General features: G+C 35.4%; 1 protein-coding gene and 1 long non-coding RNA gene across 3 annotated transcripts in view; one reads left to right on the forward strand and one right to left on the reverse strand.

The window, feature by feature from the left end:
* Positions 1-18,122, reverse strand: part of LOC110679547 — a 134,897-nt gene that overhangs the window by 13,664 nt on the left and 103,111 nt on the right. The gene's annotated exons all lie outside the window — the stretch shown is intronic.
* The window catches only part of LOC5579167 (organic solute transporter alpha-like protein), a 72,959-nt gene that overhangs the window by 11,061 nt on the left and 43,776 nt on the right, over positions 1-18,122 (forward strand). The gene's annotated exons all lie outside the window — the stretch shown is intronic.

Here is an 18,122-nt window from a genome sequence, read left to right on the forward strand (position 1 = left end):
TTAAGGTCGACAGCATCGGATAGAATCAAATTTGGTGCTTCCCCAACTAACAATTCAGAGCCACAAACAAGCATGCATGTTTAATTATTGTTCAATAATGGTAATGGCAGCTGAATAAAAAATTTGCTCTATAAAGAGCTGAGAAGGTGCTTTTTTAACACAAACTTAGATCAATGTTCAACGTTATGCATTAGAATGAACAAAAGTTGAATCGCCACTTATTAAACGTTTCCAAAGATTCTCATTCGACTAGTCAAGATTGTTCTACAAATGAGCTGAACAAGACATGTTTCCCCCAATTAAAAAGCCAATATTCCACTAAACAAATGTATATGTATAAAAGGATATTCAGAAGACGAACTAACGTTTTACTTGCGTCGCACTTCAGCTATTCCCACATGTTTAACATAAGCATGAATAAGAACTGAATAAGTATCTTATTAAATCCTAATTCAGCTTCAGTATATTATAAGAACAGTTGATCCAATAGAGGCCAAAATGTCGATTAACAAACACATTGTTCAGCAATAAATAAGCCTTGTAAAAGCGATCACACTATAGCTAAATTTCATAAAATGGACAAAATATCCGAAATTCGTGTTGAGTTCCGAATGCATTTCAATTATCAGGGTGTCCATTCAAAATCAGTTTTCAAATTCCCGGATTTTTCCCGGATGTCCAAGAACTTAAAAAACAGATTACAAAAAGATCCTGCGACTCGATATCAGGGCTGTTACAACAGTCGCAAATTTCGCCAGGCCAGGCGCAAACATCACGAATGACTGCAATTATGTCGCGCGGATTTCCTAAATTATGCCACAAAAATCGCCAATAAATTGTTTTGACACAAGTTGTGCAGTTTATTATTAGGGAATTTGTATTTAAAAATGTAAACTCTCGTCATCTCATTAAGTGCTGTAAAGTGCAATTTATAGTTTAGTTACAAGGACCAAGTTTTGCAGAAAATAGCGTTTTTTTTCGTTCAAAATTAAGAAAGTTAACTTGTAAGAAAATGCATTCACTATATTCAATTCTTCAACTGAAACACAGTGAACACAATTTCATCGTATAAGTTTCAATTTTGAAATTTTGTGTTTACAAAATTGGGCATATTTGTAGTTCTGTGGAGAAAATTTCAACTCGATTGCTTGAAAGGGAACAAAACTACAGCATGTCAAAGTTGAGCATTTTGTATGAAAATCGACATGCGCTGCTATTATTCAGAACAGCACTGTATATTTTAAGGATGCTACATACGTGCCAAGATTTCAAACAGTTTTAGTTTTATAAGGATAGTTTTGCACAGAAATATCAACAGTTTTTATTAGGTGTAAGCAATACTGTTGGAAAAGTCAGTACTAAACAATCCGCTGGTGCTAAGTTAATATGCAAAATTTGAGTATATGAATTTTGTTGAACTATTGAAATCGATTTTAAAATCATACTGCATAACTAGCGTAGTTTTTCGAACCGTTTATTTTCGGAAAACGTGCCTATTACAAGGTAAATAAACTACATTTAGGTATATTATTTTAAAGTTAAACTTAACAATAAAATGGTCAAATGCAGAAGCTGTAAGATTTTTTTACGTCATTTTCTGTATTAGGGGACCCACATTTAGTAGATGGAGATATTTATTATTCTTATTTTTACTTTACAATCAATTTCGTCCCAGTGGACCATTTTAATTTTTTTTTACCTAGGTTTATGATACATTATTATTTCCTAAAATAAATAGTTACATGCACTGATGGAGATCAACGAAGTACTGGTTTTGCCGAAATTAAGTTGACAATATCTCAGTTCCTAAGGATAATATAACAGAAAGTTATAGTGATTAATTTGCCCCTGGATTACGGTACTAAGAAAAGTGCATCAAAGAACACAGAAATTTGTTAAAACAATTAAGTTTACACAACAATGTTAAACTATTTTTTACGAAAAATCGATTGGGTATTGTGACATGGAGATTTCGATGACAATTTGAATAATTTTTTGGCGCGGATTGCTTCCAGTCGCGGATCGAATTTCAGAAGTCGCGGTTTTCGTGGATAACATTTTGAAGTTTTTGTAATAGCTCTGTATTTTTGGTTAAAATTTTTAAAGAGTTTCAGATCAAAAGATATAACATATTTATTGAAATATCTAAAAGATCGTGACCCCCTCGAATAGGGTCTTAAAGCCCTGTCCCAATTTTAGTACCAAACGCTAAGACTTAGACCAGAAACACATGTTTACTAAATATTTAAATGGTTTTCGTTGGTGTAAGTCCAAAAAACATTTTTTACGGTTTTTGAGATTTTGACAAACCCCTTGGTTCAAACTCAAATTTTGGGTATATTTTGTTTAACGCGTCCCTTCCGAAATGTCAGATAGGAACGACCCCTAGTGTTAAAACACTCAGGTTAAAGCTAAAAGAATAAAGAGAAGAACTAGCTTTAAGTTAAAATTCTCGTTAATAAAGAATTAAAAAAAAAAAAAAAGCTAAAAGCCCTGTGGCGTTTTTATCGACAAAGTGAACGTCAAATATGATCAAAAGTGTCAAGGTTCATATTTGGAATTATTTTTAAAATTAAAGTTTAAACATGTTACATCCGTTATTTGAGCTTGAAAAATTGCTAAAATAGTCGCAAGAACATGTTCTTTCGTATTATTAAATAAGAACAAGAATTCATTAAACATTTTAGGACCCAATTCATAGGATGTTCAGAGAAATTTTGGAATTATATAAACAAATAGCCAACCCATTTCCTTCTAAGAATGCCTTAGGAATTATGCGTTAGACATGGCTTGTTCATGGAGAAATAGTTGATCTGATGAAACTCATGTTGAATCCAAGAAAAAAAATTACCTAAATTTTCCTATGAACCTGGCTGAAACTTTTTACATAAATCCAAGATTGCAATTTCCAAGTAATCTTCAAAAGATTTGATTAAGATATCAAGAATCTTGTCAAAAACATAACAAAAATCTGGTCAAAAATATCTAGAGGCCCTTGTTATTGTTTTATCCATCAAAGATCTAGTTACGAAATTTGTTTTGGATGATTGAAAGAATTCGCTTTCAATCTGCAGAAATCTACACAAAATCTCGTCGGAGGCCTCATAATAACTTTGTAATAGATCAAAGACTAGTCAAATTAGTAATCCTGACAAGGCTTCATCAAGAATCAGTATTATCAACCACCCTAAAAATCCGCTAAAGGGAACTCGTAATGAATCTGTCCAGGATTTCAGAAAATCTCCCAATAAATGCGTTTGCATTTTTTTGGTTTAGCATTTTGCCAACCTCTAAAAATCTACTAAGAATTTCAGGCAAAATCAGCCTAGGATCTTTTCTAGAATCCACTAAAAATCTTATTAGCAATTTACTAATACTTCAGTGATCTCTCAGAAAGAACTTTCAAATACTGGTCAATTATCGGTTCGATTCCAGTAAATATCTCATTAAATATTTACCAAGAACTAAAATGGAAATCTAACACTCATCTCGAAAAGCACCTTGCCAAAAATCCTTAAGTACCCTTCTAGAAATGGTTCAAAGATCCTACTTACCAAAAATTATTCATAATGTGAAGTACTAATAACAGACAACTTAAAATTTAAACAAACCTGTAGTTTTATGTTTGAAATACATATTTTCCCGGGATGATCTCCAAATTCCCGGGTATTTCCCGTGTTTTTCCCGGTCAATTGTAATTCCCGGGTTTTTCCCGGTTTTCCCGGATTTCCCGGATGGATGGACACCCTGCATTTCAATTATGCATTTTTAAAACTTTTGAAATAGCTGTTCAGAAAATAAACATGATCAGTCTCCAGAAATGCAGAATTATTGTGAAAAACAAAAATAAACATTTAAGCTAAGTATTCCGAGTAGGAGCAAAGTACTGACAAACAAAGCGTGATATTGACTTGATTGACATAAGAGATAAAATATCTGAAAACAATATCAAAATTTTGTTCCTGGAAAAATTTGATGGACGTAGATCTAATGAATAGCTCGCAACTATTGGTAAAATCTTGCAGAATCTAAATATGACATGCCAACATTGTTCTAGTAGTTTATTTTAGATATCATTTCCAGATATTTTATATCATATATCTATCAAGTTAATATCACTTTAAGCTACCCATTCTATAGCCAGCTACATTTGAAATGACATTTCTTCACAACTGAATAAATACTGCGCTCTAAGAAAAATGATTTGGGTTCTGAGGACTAACCCTTCAAATGATTCAAATATATTCATACAAAGAACTCTTACTTCAACGCATATGTAATAGGTTTATGAAAAATACAAATAAAAAAATAATCAAACTATAATTTATAAAATTATTTAAGTTAATTAATCAGTTTTGAACAAACTAATTAAGATTAATTATTTCAGATTGGTTTTACTTTGTGTAAATAAACATTATTTTGACCAACATCGACATAAATTTTCTCACTGTGCGCTAAAAATAGCCGACTGAACTCAGCTTGGATCAGCACTAAACAGCAGCTGAATAATATGCTTGTTCAGTTGTAGATTAGCGTACCATGTGTTGTTTAGACGTTGTCGAATAGAAGCTCGAACATGGTCAATATTCAGCTATGAGAAGTTTATATTTTGCACTGGACGGTACAATCATCAATTCTAGGATGGCGCAGATGGCAAGGCATACCGCTGACGATTGGAAGGTCTCGAGTTCGAATCCAGTATACAGGCGATTTTTAAATAAGATTGTTATACTATCATAATAATAGTGCACACTATATTTATAAAGTGCCTAGAAAAAAAGTTTTTTTGTTTTTATTAGTCTTTAATTATTTTTAGACCAGCCGTATAAAAGCTGAACTAAATGCTTGTAAAACGTTTTTTAAGCTGAAAAATAAAGTTGGTATTCAACGACATGCTTTAAAGTTTCTCCAAATTTGTGTGAACAATGCTTTAACAAAGGTTGGCCATGGAAATTATTAAAATGTTATAAAACATGATGCTGGATAAAACTGCCATAATGGTGTTTGTTAAATGAGTGAATGTTAGTTGGGTAGGCTGCTTTCTGTTCAACGAGTGGCACAAATAAAGTAGACACTAAAACGTTACATTTGCAACTAGAAAAAAGTAGGAATCATAAAAAAAAACTCCACTTGCAATTGAGGCAATAAATTATGCTACAGACTCCACTCATCTGTTTTTAAACCTTACATGCTTTAAGGAGAATTTATGCAATTTTAATCGTTTACTATTGATCTAAAAAGTTGCCGTCTTCAGGCGAATGGATTTTTTTTATTACAACTCGTCCCACAAACTACAACATATGACACTTTTGATAACACTGAATCTAATGAAACGATATTTGTATTCTAGGAACAAAGTTCATTTATTTCAAACCTACTACATAAGAGAAAAATAACCATTAGTATTTCTTCAAATTTAAAGGAGAAAACTGGGTTATAGGTTTTGATGATTGCTGATGATTGAATGATATATTTTTGAGCCTCAAGATAATACCGAATTAAGGGGACACGGGAGACCGTGTTATTTTCCCTATCTTTCGTCTCACTCTAACAATAATCATCAAAACTTTGTGGAAGCAAATCTCGAGTTTTAGTGAACCGATGAAGCTGAAAATTTATCGGGTTGTGCACTACATATACAGAATTATAGTGATACATTTTCACATCGATATATGGAGTAGTTCTTGGGATTTGTTTCTCCCATCGCGGCAAGGTCGCATAACCAAGGGGAGGGTAAATGGTATTTTTACGCAAAGTTCTGACGAAAACTTCGATTCTATAGAATCCCGAACAGGATTATCAGAGAATTGTATAACATTGGGTATTATAAGTAACAACACTAATGTTATTTTGTTCCTTCAAAATAATGTTCTGGAAAGATTGATAATCGTTTGAATTTACAAAAATGTTACTGTTTGTTCATAAAAAAAATCCTAAATAATATCTTCGTAACATTTCAAGAAAGTGTTGACTACACTTTTATGTACACACAAGGAAAAATCCATGTAAATTTCAGCATAAAATCATGCACATGACTGGAATGCCAGATTTGTCACAATTGCACATGACACATCGTGGAAAATTACATCAACATCATGTAAATTTATGCGAATTGTCGCGTAATCGAATAATGTCTATGCTAGATTACACGATGTATAGTGGAAACATACATGATTTTATTGTAATTTAATTTGCAACAAATCTGGCCTACATGTGCATATGCTAAAATTTACAACAATTTTTCTCTCTGTAATCGTGGTAAAATTTCCTTAGAAATCCTCTATTGATATTTTTGAGTATTTGCTGCAAATAAAAAATCCTTCCATTGCTAACACATATTTTGCATAAGTTTTATACGTCAAGCTACCATTCACCGTGCATTTAAGAAAAATCTGCACTTCAAAAAATTATATATTTTTTCCAAAACATTTAAAGCGAAATAGAATACCACTACGAGGCGTTCAATTATACCATAATTCAGGAAAAAATCTGAAATTAGCGATGTATAACAAAAAATACTCCAAAATTATGTTTACAAATGTAATGTTAAGGTCGCCTCGTACCGTGCTATGTCACCATTTACCGTGCACACTGGTGCACCATTTACCGTGCGTATAGTTTTCGTCATGATTTAATTCCGTATCTTGAAGAAACGTTGTTGGTGGAGCAACTAGGTTGCTAGTAGTGTGCGCATTCAGTTTTAATGGTATTCAAACCTTATTTTACAATGGAAGGCATAGAAAGTTCAAAAAACGGCTAAATCATTACTTTTTCCTTGAAATCGTTATAGGAGGTTTGACTGTATTGTCCAAACCAATTCATATTCACTCAAAAATTAAATATGGAGTAGTTAAATCACGACATAACAATAAATCCAATATTACCCAATAATTTCAAGCCTTTTACACTAATGCACGGTAATAGGAACCATACATTTTAAAAAGGGTCCATTCACCGTGTATTTGTGTTTCGACTGAAACACTATAAAAAAAAATCTAATTTGCACAAAATCTCATGGTTCGTACATTAAAATACATGTAACTAGAAGTATCTACGGCGAAAACTTATTTAAATTTTGAAAAATTTGATGCTCTAACGTTAAAATGAAAAATGTGATTTTTTGACGTTTCTACTAAGAGTTTTAAAAAATCCCATTATTAAACACAATTCCCATGATTTCGACTACTAAAACCAGATTTTTCAGAAGGCTTTGTGACAAGAACTACTTCATTCCATCAGTTTTACCTTATTTTGCTGACAAAAGAATAATTTGTGAAAATTGTATGAATATTCTGTAGGAATTTGTATGTGTGCACGGTGAATGGAGGCCGCACGGTGACTGGTGACTTAACGGTATATATTTTAAAATTTATTGTATGATAAAAGCTGAAAATATTTAACAAATTCTTGATTATTGAAGGAATTTATCGTAAATTTATTGAGCATATTCTGCAGTTGCCTCACATTTTTTAAGTGAAGAAAATATGATTATCAAATAGTTTTACAGAGAATAACCGAAAATTTATTTTTAAATATTGGACAATAAATGTTTTAAAACTTATGTAGACATAAATAGGACAGCTATGTAAACAATAATCTTTTTAAAACTAAGCATTTCACTCTTAAATTTTAACAGGGACAGTAAAACAAGTGCGTTTTTGGAATTTATCTTTGGTCATACGAACAGAAACTTCATTATCAATTTATTTGAAATCTTTAGGTTCATGAACATTTAAATCTTCTGGGCTATCATAAAGTATGTCTTCAAAAGATATTTGAAATATGCCTTCTTGAAGAAGTCTTACTAATATTTCAATGAATAATATTTCAAAGTATTACTTGAGATTTATCTTGGAACTTTTTGAAAATTTCAATGGATATTTTTAACAGAAGTCACCCTAGACTTTCAAGTAGAGCCCTTAAAGATTTTTTCAAAAAAAAAAAAATGGACGCACAAAAATGGCGGTTCGCCAAGGACACCATGAGGCCACGCTACGGCTCTTAGTTTAAATTGAATTCTCATTTTCTTATCATTAAACAGCTCGAAGATTTATTTTTGTCTGTTGAAATTTTCTCTAAATAAACCCAACAGGTCTGGACTCAGGAAATATGGCGACATTTTGATTTCAAAACTTTACCAGTACTTTTATTACAAAACTCAACAATTGAATTTCAGATATGTTGTTAGAATTGTTTGCGCAATATTCACATGAACTCTTCTAGAAAATTAGCAAAGAATCCTTTCTATTTTTAAAACTTTGTTATGCAGATCGAAAAAAAATGCATGCAAAATGTTTGCATTTATTTTTTTTTTAAATAAAACCCAGTAAGACAATACTGTCCTGCTATTTAAGTTCAAGAAGCTGATCCAGATTATCGTTGATTTATCATCAGATCACGAAAATAGTATTTTTAGTGACCTTTTTTATACAAAAGTTGACTTTTTGAAGAATTTGAAATGATCACTAAATAACTGGTGGATGCAAATTTCGTCAGTGTTACATCTGTTTGTCCGTGAAGATACTGTGTATTCTGGGAAATTTAGAAAAATCCTAACCCGAAAAGATCCTCGACCGGTGGAATTCGAACCGCTGCTTGGTCTTACTGGGAAGCTGCGCATTTACCGCTACGGTCTAACCCATTTTTTTAAAGAGTGTCCAAATCGGTCAATTGATTAATGAGTCTTTTCCGATTTTGACATTCTTAAAAAAACGTCAGTAAGTTGTCAAACAAGATTGAAACATTTAGGTATAATAGTTTGAATTTTAAAATTTGTTTGTGTGTTCATCATATTAGGAATACTTTTGTTAATCCTTAGAGAGAATTCCTCTTATGTCATTCACGATTATTTTTTAAACTCCATTAGATATAGAGTCCAGGTATTTTAACGAATGAAACGTTTTGCTAAATGATAACTACTTGCATTGAATTTGTATGCGTTCTGCTTGCAGAAGTCAAGCACAAACCCATTCTCGCCAGTATTGCAGAAACGCACTTGATCGTTTTCCAGACACCTACGAGTGGCTCCGAGGCGTAGGAGCATGTGCGAGTGAGTATACTTAAAGTTCGGTGGTGGATAGGCACTTAAGTGTTAGTTGATGCGAGTGCAAATTAAAGCGGTTTGCTAAATAAGCTGAAGTTGAGGCTCTTCAATCGTTTTGTTTGTTCTCGATTGTGCAAATGCAACTGCTTGGCTTGCATCGCCGCCGTGGCGGCGTAGGTGAACATATGTATCGAATTATCAGCTTGATGATATCTGAAGAACGCGATTGTTTGAAGCTTCATTAACTCTAATTGCGTGGAATATTCATGAATTTAGATTGAATTAGGATTATGATTCGTATTATTAGTTGTTCTTTTTTGTAATGTGAATATTTTTGTCTCAAATTCCGAACATACTTAAATTCCAAACGAACACGCTACTACGAATGGAAATTTAAATCACTCACATTTTTTCACAGAATGATTAATTCTTTCACCTTAGGTACACGTCCCCTAACTTTAAGGAGTTTAGTGATAGGTGATAATTCTGTTTCTTAGAAATCACCATTGTTTGGAATTTGATTCAAAAGTGTACATACAACGATCACTCGCAATGTTATCCTTTTTGACTTTTGAGTTTATAGAATTTGTTTTTCTTCGATTTATAGATAAAATACTTTAGACGTTTTTGTTTCGAAGTAGTTCGTATTAATCGATGCCTTACTTGTCTTTTGAAAACATCTGGGTTTGATTGTGGCCTAATAATAATACCTCAATGTAAACGATCCCATTCAAACTGAAAATTCAGATTATATAACTTTTATTCCATTAAATCACAGAAAATTCAAAACAAGACGCCATTTCAGACAACAAAGAAGATAATTGTTTTGAATTTCACATGTCTCTAAACAGCCTTGTCAATTGAAACAGTTTGGCGTCGTCCACAAATTACATAACGCTCTCGGTGGAGCAACAGGGTAGTCTCAAACGTTAGGTTGACACACTAAATTAAAAATCTCTGTACAATAAGCGTTCCCTCCATGATGGGATCAAATATGAGAAATTATAGCGTTGCGTTACAATTGGACGCTGCCTTTCTACCATTAACATACTCAAACAAACAACTTGCAGCAATCAAAATTCAAGATTCATTGTTTAGCTTGAACTGTTCTGCAGTTATCGAAAGGGTGATATTTTTTTATTGGAAAAATATTAGTTTTATGTGTACGTTCGGTTTGTTATTTAGAGCCACCACCAATATGAAACACTTGCCATGTCGTATGATTCCTCTTAATAGAAATTAAGATTCCTGTCTGTCGGTTTGGCTTCAGACGCTCGCAGCGGACTGTTGGAGAAGAACGAATGATTCTTCTTCGTGATTAAGGCCTGGTGTGCACGGCACCCTCATCTAGCCCGCGCACTGTGCCCATGTCCTACTCGTATTATGTATAGTTTATCAGTTAATAGATAAGGGGATTCAAAATATTGCTTTTTGATTCTAGATTCTAGATTCTGAGTGTATCCTAAAAATTTTAGCTCAGCTGGATGGAAACTCAGACTCTACACTAAACTTTGAAAGGCCAAGGTTTGTATAAAAATTGATATAGGAAAATTAGGTAATACATACATTTAACCCTTAAAAGGCGTGGACGCATTTTTCCACGATTTTGCTTATATCTTTTTTTTTTTTTTTAAACACATTTATTCACTGTTTACGTTCACATACACATTACAAAGCGCACCGCCTATTCTCAACACTAGTTAAGATTTAAAATATGTTCCAGCTCTTGCACATTCAGAGGGATTGAGCCTTCTAAAATATAAACTACGTATTTAACGAATAATTTTAGAACTGCAATTCTGCTGTTTCTGTTTTTAAATTCTGGTGTTTTCATTATTGAATATTCTATTCTTGTGTTCAAATGCAATCTCAATTTTGAGCACAGATAGCTCCACAATCTAGCAACTTTGGGACAATTTGCCAATTTATGTTCTTGGCTCTCTACTGTTAATCTACATGTAGCGCAATTAGGACTGGTGGTTTGACCAATTTTATACAGTAGTTGTGCATGAGGAAGTTTTTGATTAACAAATAAGTACATCGTAGTTTTTTCTATTGCTGACATATGTTTACTATGAATATTTTGGAACACTGAGGGCCATCTAACTGCTGGGTTTTCTGAAATAATCCTAGGGATTGGTAACTCTTGTGTAAGATGTCTCTCAATCGCGCTGCTGCAGATATTTTCCATCACTTGCTGTGGAAGATCTTGGACCACTCTCCACACCACTTTTATGCACGGATACATAGCTGGGAACACAGGGTTATTTTCGTTTGTTGCTTCAGTAATCAATCTATTTCCGAACGGTATCACTTCTCTTACTTGCAACGTTCGATTCGCCAGAAGAGCCTTGCACTTGTACATAGGTAGATGTAGATTCAACCCTCCTTTTGAAACGGGTTGGATTAGTTGATTCATCGCTACTCTCGGTTTTCGCCCCCAAATAAAGGTCCCGATGTGCTTCGTTACTTTCGCCACATCCTGATTCCTTATACTGAGCACTGAAGCCACAAACCATAACTTGGACGTTACATACACATTCAGCAGCCTTATCTTCTGGTGTAACACTATGAGTCGCGGCTTGAACATCCACATTAACTGCGTCATTTTACGTATAGTTTCCTTCCAGTTGAACTCAATCATAACTTTGTGATCGTTGAAAAAAGTGATCCCCAGAATTTTAACACTATCACTCACAGACGGCCAATTCACAACTGACTGAGGTCGTGATAAATCTCCGATGTTAAGTGCAATCGTTTTCGAGAGACTCAATACTGCTCCCGAGTACTGTCCAAATTCGTGGAAAGTTCGTTTGATCTGTTCAAGTTTTGAATCATCCACTATCACTACCGTAATATCGTCGGCGTAGGCCACCACTAACTCAAGCGGATCATTACAGATCATGTGTAATTTTTCGAGCAACGGATGTAAGTATATCACAAACAGATACATGCTTATAGGGTCTCCTTGTCTCACTGAACGACCAATTTGGAACTCAGGAGAGAGATGACCATTTACTAGAACACGTGAGCGGGAGTTCTGCATGATCTTTCGGAGAAGCTCTATTAGTCTTTCATGGAAACCCATATCTCTCATTACACGAAACAAGAAACAATGTTCGACTCTGTCGAACGCATGGTCGAGATACAGTGATACAACTCTTGCTCTCTTCTTTTTATGACGTATCTCTGCAATACGATCCTTAATCGCATGTAGAGCTTCAAAAATGTTTTTCTTAGCGTTAGAACACTTTTGCGAATGTGTTAGTAGGTTGTTTTTATCGATTACACTTGCAACTCGACTTTTGAGAATACGGCTGACTAATTTATAATCATAGTTCAGCATCGTGAGTGGACGATATCCTTTAATGCTGTTTTCACCACCTTTCTTTTTACACAGCACGACGACACCTTCAACAAACTTCTGTGGAATGTTTCCTTGCATTGCTTCATTCACAATCAGGTTTAATTGACGGTGAATAACGTTGAACGCAGCTACGAAGAACTCTTTGGGCAATCCGTCCACTCCAGGAGACTTTTTAGAAGCACTGGATTTTATTGCTCTAAAAATCTCCTCAGTTGTCACCTCGTCCATGATTCTTAGGTTTTCTTGAGAATTCTCAGGAATTTTGATTGTTGTAGTTGCATCTTGATATTCTTGCGTTTCACTTGCAGAATACAAATCCCGAAAGTACTGATATACATGTTCTTCAACTGCAGCTGACCCATTAATTTGTCGCTGTTGATCTACGATGGATGTTATGTGCGAACTTGATTTTTTCTTGATTCTGTCTCCCAACTGGTAGGACGACATACTTTCTTCTTCAAGGCACTGATCATTAATACGCACAAATTTCTTCGAAAACTCTCGTTGCAGAAGTAGCATTTTGCCTTTCAACCGGTTCACTTCACTCATTTTGTTCGGATGTTGATATAATTCTTCGTAAGCAGTTTTCAAACGTGCGTATAAGAATTAATTTTTGGCATAGAAATTCTCTGAAGGAATCATTGGTTTTCTTCTTGAAAAACCCCTTGATTCTTGGTTTTGCATAATCTATCCACCACTCAATCCAACTGTTATAGTTTCTTCTTTGACGACACCAGTAATTCCACTTGTTTTCAAACACTTCGACGTTTTCTTCAGTCAACACATGCGCACGCATAGCCCAATAACCATTCCCAGCAGCTCTACCCAGGTCTGGTAAGCACAGTCTTATTCTATACACTTTGTGATCTGAAAAGCAGTTTACATGGAAAGAAGCACTCCTCAATTGCTCGACTAGATTTGCAGACACATAAATTCTGTCTAATCGTGACTTACAGTTCGATCTTATGAAACTGAATTCGATCTCTCGACTCAAACAATTCCATGTATCTCGCATGTTCATGTTCTGAATTAGCGTACGCAACGCTGCACTCTTATTGTTACTCCTGTTGCATCCTTATTTGCAGTTACACAATTAAAGTCACCTCCAAACACAACATACTCCGATGCACTTTGTAAGTAATACGGAACAAACAGGTTGAACATATCTTCTCTGCTATGATAATTTTGTACACCACTTGGTGCATAAACATTGCAGATAGTAACAGAGTTATTGATTTTCACACTTATTATTCTGCTATCAAGGCTTCGTTGCACATTAGATACAGGTATGTGCATCTTTAGTGCTATAGCTGTTCCTCGCCGCGTTTCGTTTACGTTGCTGTACACTTGGAAGCCAGGGAAGCTTAAGCGACTGTTCTCCACTTCTTGTAATAAAACTATGTCTAAATCCAATAGTCGTATCATTGATCGTAGCGAATTTACCTTATTTTCATTGGATATGGCATTAATATTAATGCTAGCAATATTGTAGCTTTTGAATGTGTTGAGAACACTCATCTTAGTGTGTGGTTCTGGCTTTCTTGGAACGGTGTCTACTTCTTTTCACGACGAATCCATCATCATGACACGACGCATCCGATGAGAACTCAAACTCTTTGTGAGCTCTCATCTCCAATTCGCTCTCTGAAACTTCCATCGCACCATCGCAGATTCCTGCCGGGACTTTGAAGTGCTTCTCCGACGACTGGTGCACACTGGTTTTGGAAACCTTGGTTGTGTCTGTAGCGAGTATAGGTACTCTTTTCTGGGAGTAGACGTTCAGTATTTGTGGCTGAGAAAGAGTTTCGGCATTCTCAGTGTTGCCTGAGACAGTTGACGAGTCAACTTCGGTGTCATGGTCTGCCTCAACAAGATCCACGTTCATTGGAATTATTATCTCAGTTCTGAGCTCCTCGGACTGAGAAAAGAGTTGACCTCCTACAGCCTCCTCAACATCAGCATCTCCCTCAGCAGCATCAGCAGCAGCCTCAACACCAGCAGCAGCAGCAGTAGAGAACGAAGTAGACGCTCCCGCAACTTCACCCTCGATATTCGAATGTACGGATAGCTTGGAATTTTCTTTGGCGGTATTTGTAGCTTCCTGGTCTTTCCTCATACCACCCAGCTTCACAAACTCAGGCATGAGAGCTTCGGCAGATCTGAATCCAGTGTTGTTCTGTGCTGGCATCAGGATTGGAGAACTTCCAGCAATGTCAGCATACGATGATCGCTCTTCGCGAGCCCGTGTCAACCTTGCAGTAAGGTCAGTCTTCTGTGTAATAAGTTTTTTGTTTTGTACACAGGTCATACCTGGATGCACAAGATTTGCACAATGCTTACACGTGGCAGGCTGCCCTGAATAGGAGATTAGTGTTTGTTCTCCCTGAACTACCACGTACGACTTAATGTGTTTACGAAGAACCATTTTAGCCACACGTACACCGGTAGAGACTCCCTTGTAAATAAAGTTGTCTCCCCACATGAGCTCTTTGACCGCAATAACGTCGCCATAGTGTTTCAAGAATTCACATATTTGCTCGGATGTGACATTTTCTGAAAGATCGTGGATCTTTACTTCAATTCCCCCATCATCCATGATCAATTTCACTTTGTACTTCGTACTGTTGATCTCTACATAGTGTTTCGCATTGTGTTTAATCACAGTTTCTTGTGCAGTTTTGAGATCTCTGCATTTCACTTGAGCACAGTTGAGAGCGTGGTTTACTTGTAGTCGTACTACAGCGTCCAAGCTGAGACCCAATGTATTGTGCACAAAATTGTGCGTTTCTTCATACGACATTCGTTTGGGCAGATTAGAAAAATCCACCCGGAAAGTGTTTTCCCGCGATTTTGGCGAAGACATCGTTAATTGTGCATTGAAAATGCCTTTGATTTTGTGTCGTCAGCCTGACGAAAAGAATACGGTTCAGAGCACTAACTTTATTTGACCACGTGAAAATGCTTGAGATTATAACGTGCACGTCCGATCATCTCAGCGTTTCAACGCGAACTGCTTTTGACTCAATTAGTTAATTTTTATAAGTTGCACCTCAAAATGCATCCACTAAGGATACCGGTGGCCCATCCGGTTTCACGGTCGTGTGCAGTGTACACCTCCTATTCCATCAGAGATACTTTATAAAATTTCAATATATTTCGAATGTATTTCTTCTTCTTCTTATTGGCATTAACGTCCTCACTGGGACAGCGCCTGCTTCTCAGCTTAGTGTTCTTATGAGCACTTCCACAGTTATTAATTGAGAGCTTTCTTTGCTTGCCATTTTCGCATTCGTATATCGTGTGGCAAGTACGATGATACTCTATGCCCAGGGAAGTCAAGGAACTTTCCATTACGAAAAGATCCTGGACCGACCGGGAATCGAACCCAGACACCTTCAGCATGACTTTGCTTTGTAGCCGCGGTTATAACCACTCGGCTAAAAAAGGCCCCCGAATGTATTTATGTGAAAGTATATGAACATAGTATGTATCAAGTCTTACGAGCTCATGTGGAACGGTTTTGAACCACAATAATCGCTTGGCCACTTGACATGGACCGGACTAAAGATGACCTTTCTGGTCATTTTGAATACAGGTTCACCATTTTAAATCCAGTTTCCGAACCCCGTTTTTTTTGTTTCCAAAAGACCAGTTTTTATCATGAGAAAACACATCATTGTTTCAGCAAATGAAAACTTTAAGCGGTAAAGTTGGGACATTCCAAGCGTATAGGAGCCATTTGTTTGTTCAGTAACCCTTCTTCAGTTTTGGAATTAATATCCATATTTTTGAGAATATATGAATCGGCGAAGTCTTGAAAAAAATTCTCAACACGAGATATTTAACATCCAACTATTACGTTAAGGTAAAACTATCGAATACTAAATTTGAGGTAATCAATCTTACTAAAACTCAGGTTAAGTGACAAAGTTCCAATGATTTACTTTTGGAATATTGATTCCTTTGAAAATCCTAGAAGAAAGGATGATAATCCTTGAGAGTGTTTGATGAATCCTCTCAAAATTCTCATCAGTATCCTCACAGGATTCTTATTGTATTCTTTTCAGAATTCAAGAAGAATATACTTAAGATTCTAATAAGAATTCTCGCTGGATTATCATCCGAATAATAGCAGAATTCATATAAGATTCCTCGCAGGATTCTTATCAAAATTCTCTCAGGACTCTATTCAGAATTCTCTTCTGAATCCTCTCCGAATTCTTTCAATAATCTTCTCAGAATTGTGATAAAAAATGGTCTTATCTCACTCTTTGTGGACGGCGCACAAATTAGGTAACGCTCTAGAGAGGCTCAAGCGTTACGGCTCATACAAAAAAAATAGTAATTTTCATACAAAAATCGTGACGGAGCGAGGTGTTTAAATTGCCAATTATAGCGTTGAGTAATCAATGGACGCTGCCTCAAGATTCACATCAGAATTCTCTTGAGATTCTCATCAGAATCCTTTCATGATTCACATCACACTTGCCTCAGGTTTTTCATTAAAATTCTTCAGTTCAGTTCAGTTGTAAAAAAAAATAAAACCGAAGTTAAATCTCTGGCCGAAACTGGTTCTGTTGGCCTATATTGACCAACGGAATTTTCAAAGCGAAAAAATGGTTTTGGCTCAGTTTTGATATTTTACACATATAATATGTATTGAAAGCTTGCATTTGACATATTTGTTGTATAAATACGGCTTCCCATTCAGTTTTTATTGACATTTTCTCTTAGGCTGGCCAAAACCGGTGCTTTTATCCTATCAGATTCGTTTAAGGATTTTCATCAAAATCTTTCCAGTATACACTCTTCAGATTTCTCCTATACTCTTTAGAATCGTTCTAGCATTATCATTATAATCTCTGCAGGATTCTCGTATGAATCCTTTCATGATTCTCATCAAAACCTTTCCAAATTATTCTTCAGAATAGTTCCATAGTTCTTAACAAAATCCTTGTACAAAATTATCATCTCTATCGAGGTATGCGATTTTTTGGAGATTATTGGGATCTCTAGCGATTTTTCTTTTCACAAGTGAGTTTTCCCATAGTAAATCCCATATTTTTTTAGATTTCCTTAACACTTTAGTGGTTTAAATCCAAAGTTTGAAGCAGATTCATTCGATTTTGAATTTTATACAGCTCTTTGAGTGGACCGACTTATTAACAATACTCGACAGTTTTTTTTTTTACAGTATGATTCTTTATAGTGCGACAATATACATAGAAGTCGCATAATAAGCTCAAACATAGATAGCTTCTGCACAACTCAGCCAAAGATACCATCTTTCTAAGTGTTCAGGCTCCTGAGATATTTGTAAAACGAATGTTTCATGCCCACTGGCGTCACCTGGTGGCAAAATTTATAATGAACTAGCTCGATCAATGATTGTCCTTGGCTTATTACACAACTTTACCGAAGACGTCATCTTTCTAAGTGGGCAGACTCCTGAGATATTTGCATATTTGCTGATTCCTTTCCTTACAGGCAATTAGCCAGGGTTGAATCTGAGATATTTATGGATCAATATTCACAGTTTTTCAGACATCACTTGAGTTTCCTTGGGGCCTTCCTTAGCCGTGTGGTTAGAGTCCGCGGCTACAAGGCAAAGCCATGCTGAAGGTGTCTGGGTTCGATTCCCGGTCAGTCCAGGTATCATCGTACCTGCCACACGATATACGAATGCAATAATGGTAACTTTGGCAAAGAAAG

This window comes from Aedes aegypti, chromosome 3 (assembly GCF_002204515.2).
Source record: "Aedes aegypti strain LVP_AGWG chromosome 3, AaegL5.0 Primary Assembly, whole genome shotgun sequence".
NCBI lineage: Eukaryota > Metazoa > Arthropoda > Insecta > Diptera > Culicidae > Aedes > Aedes aegypti.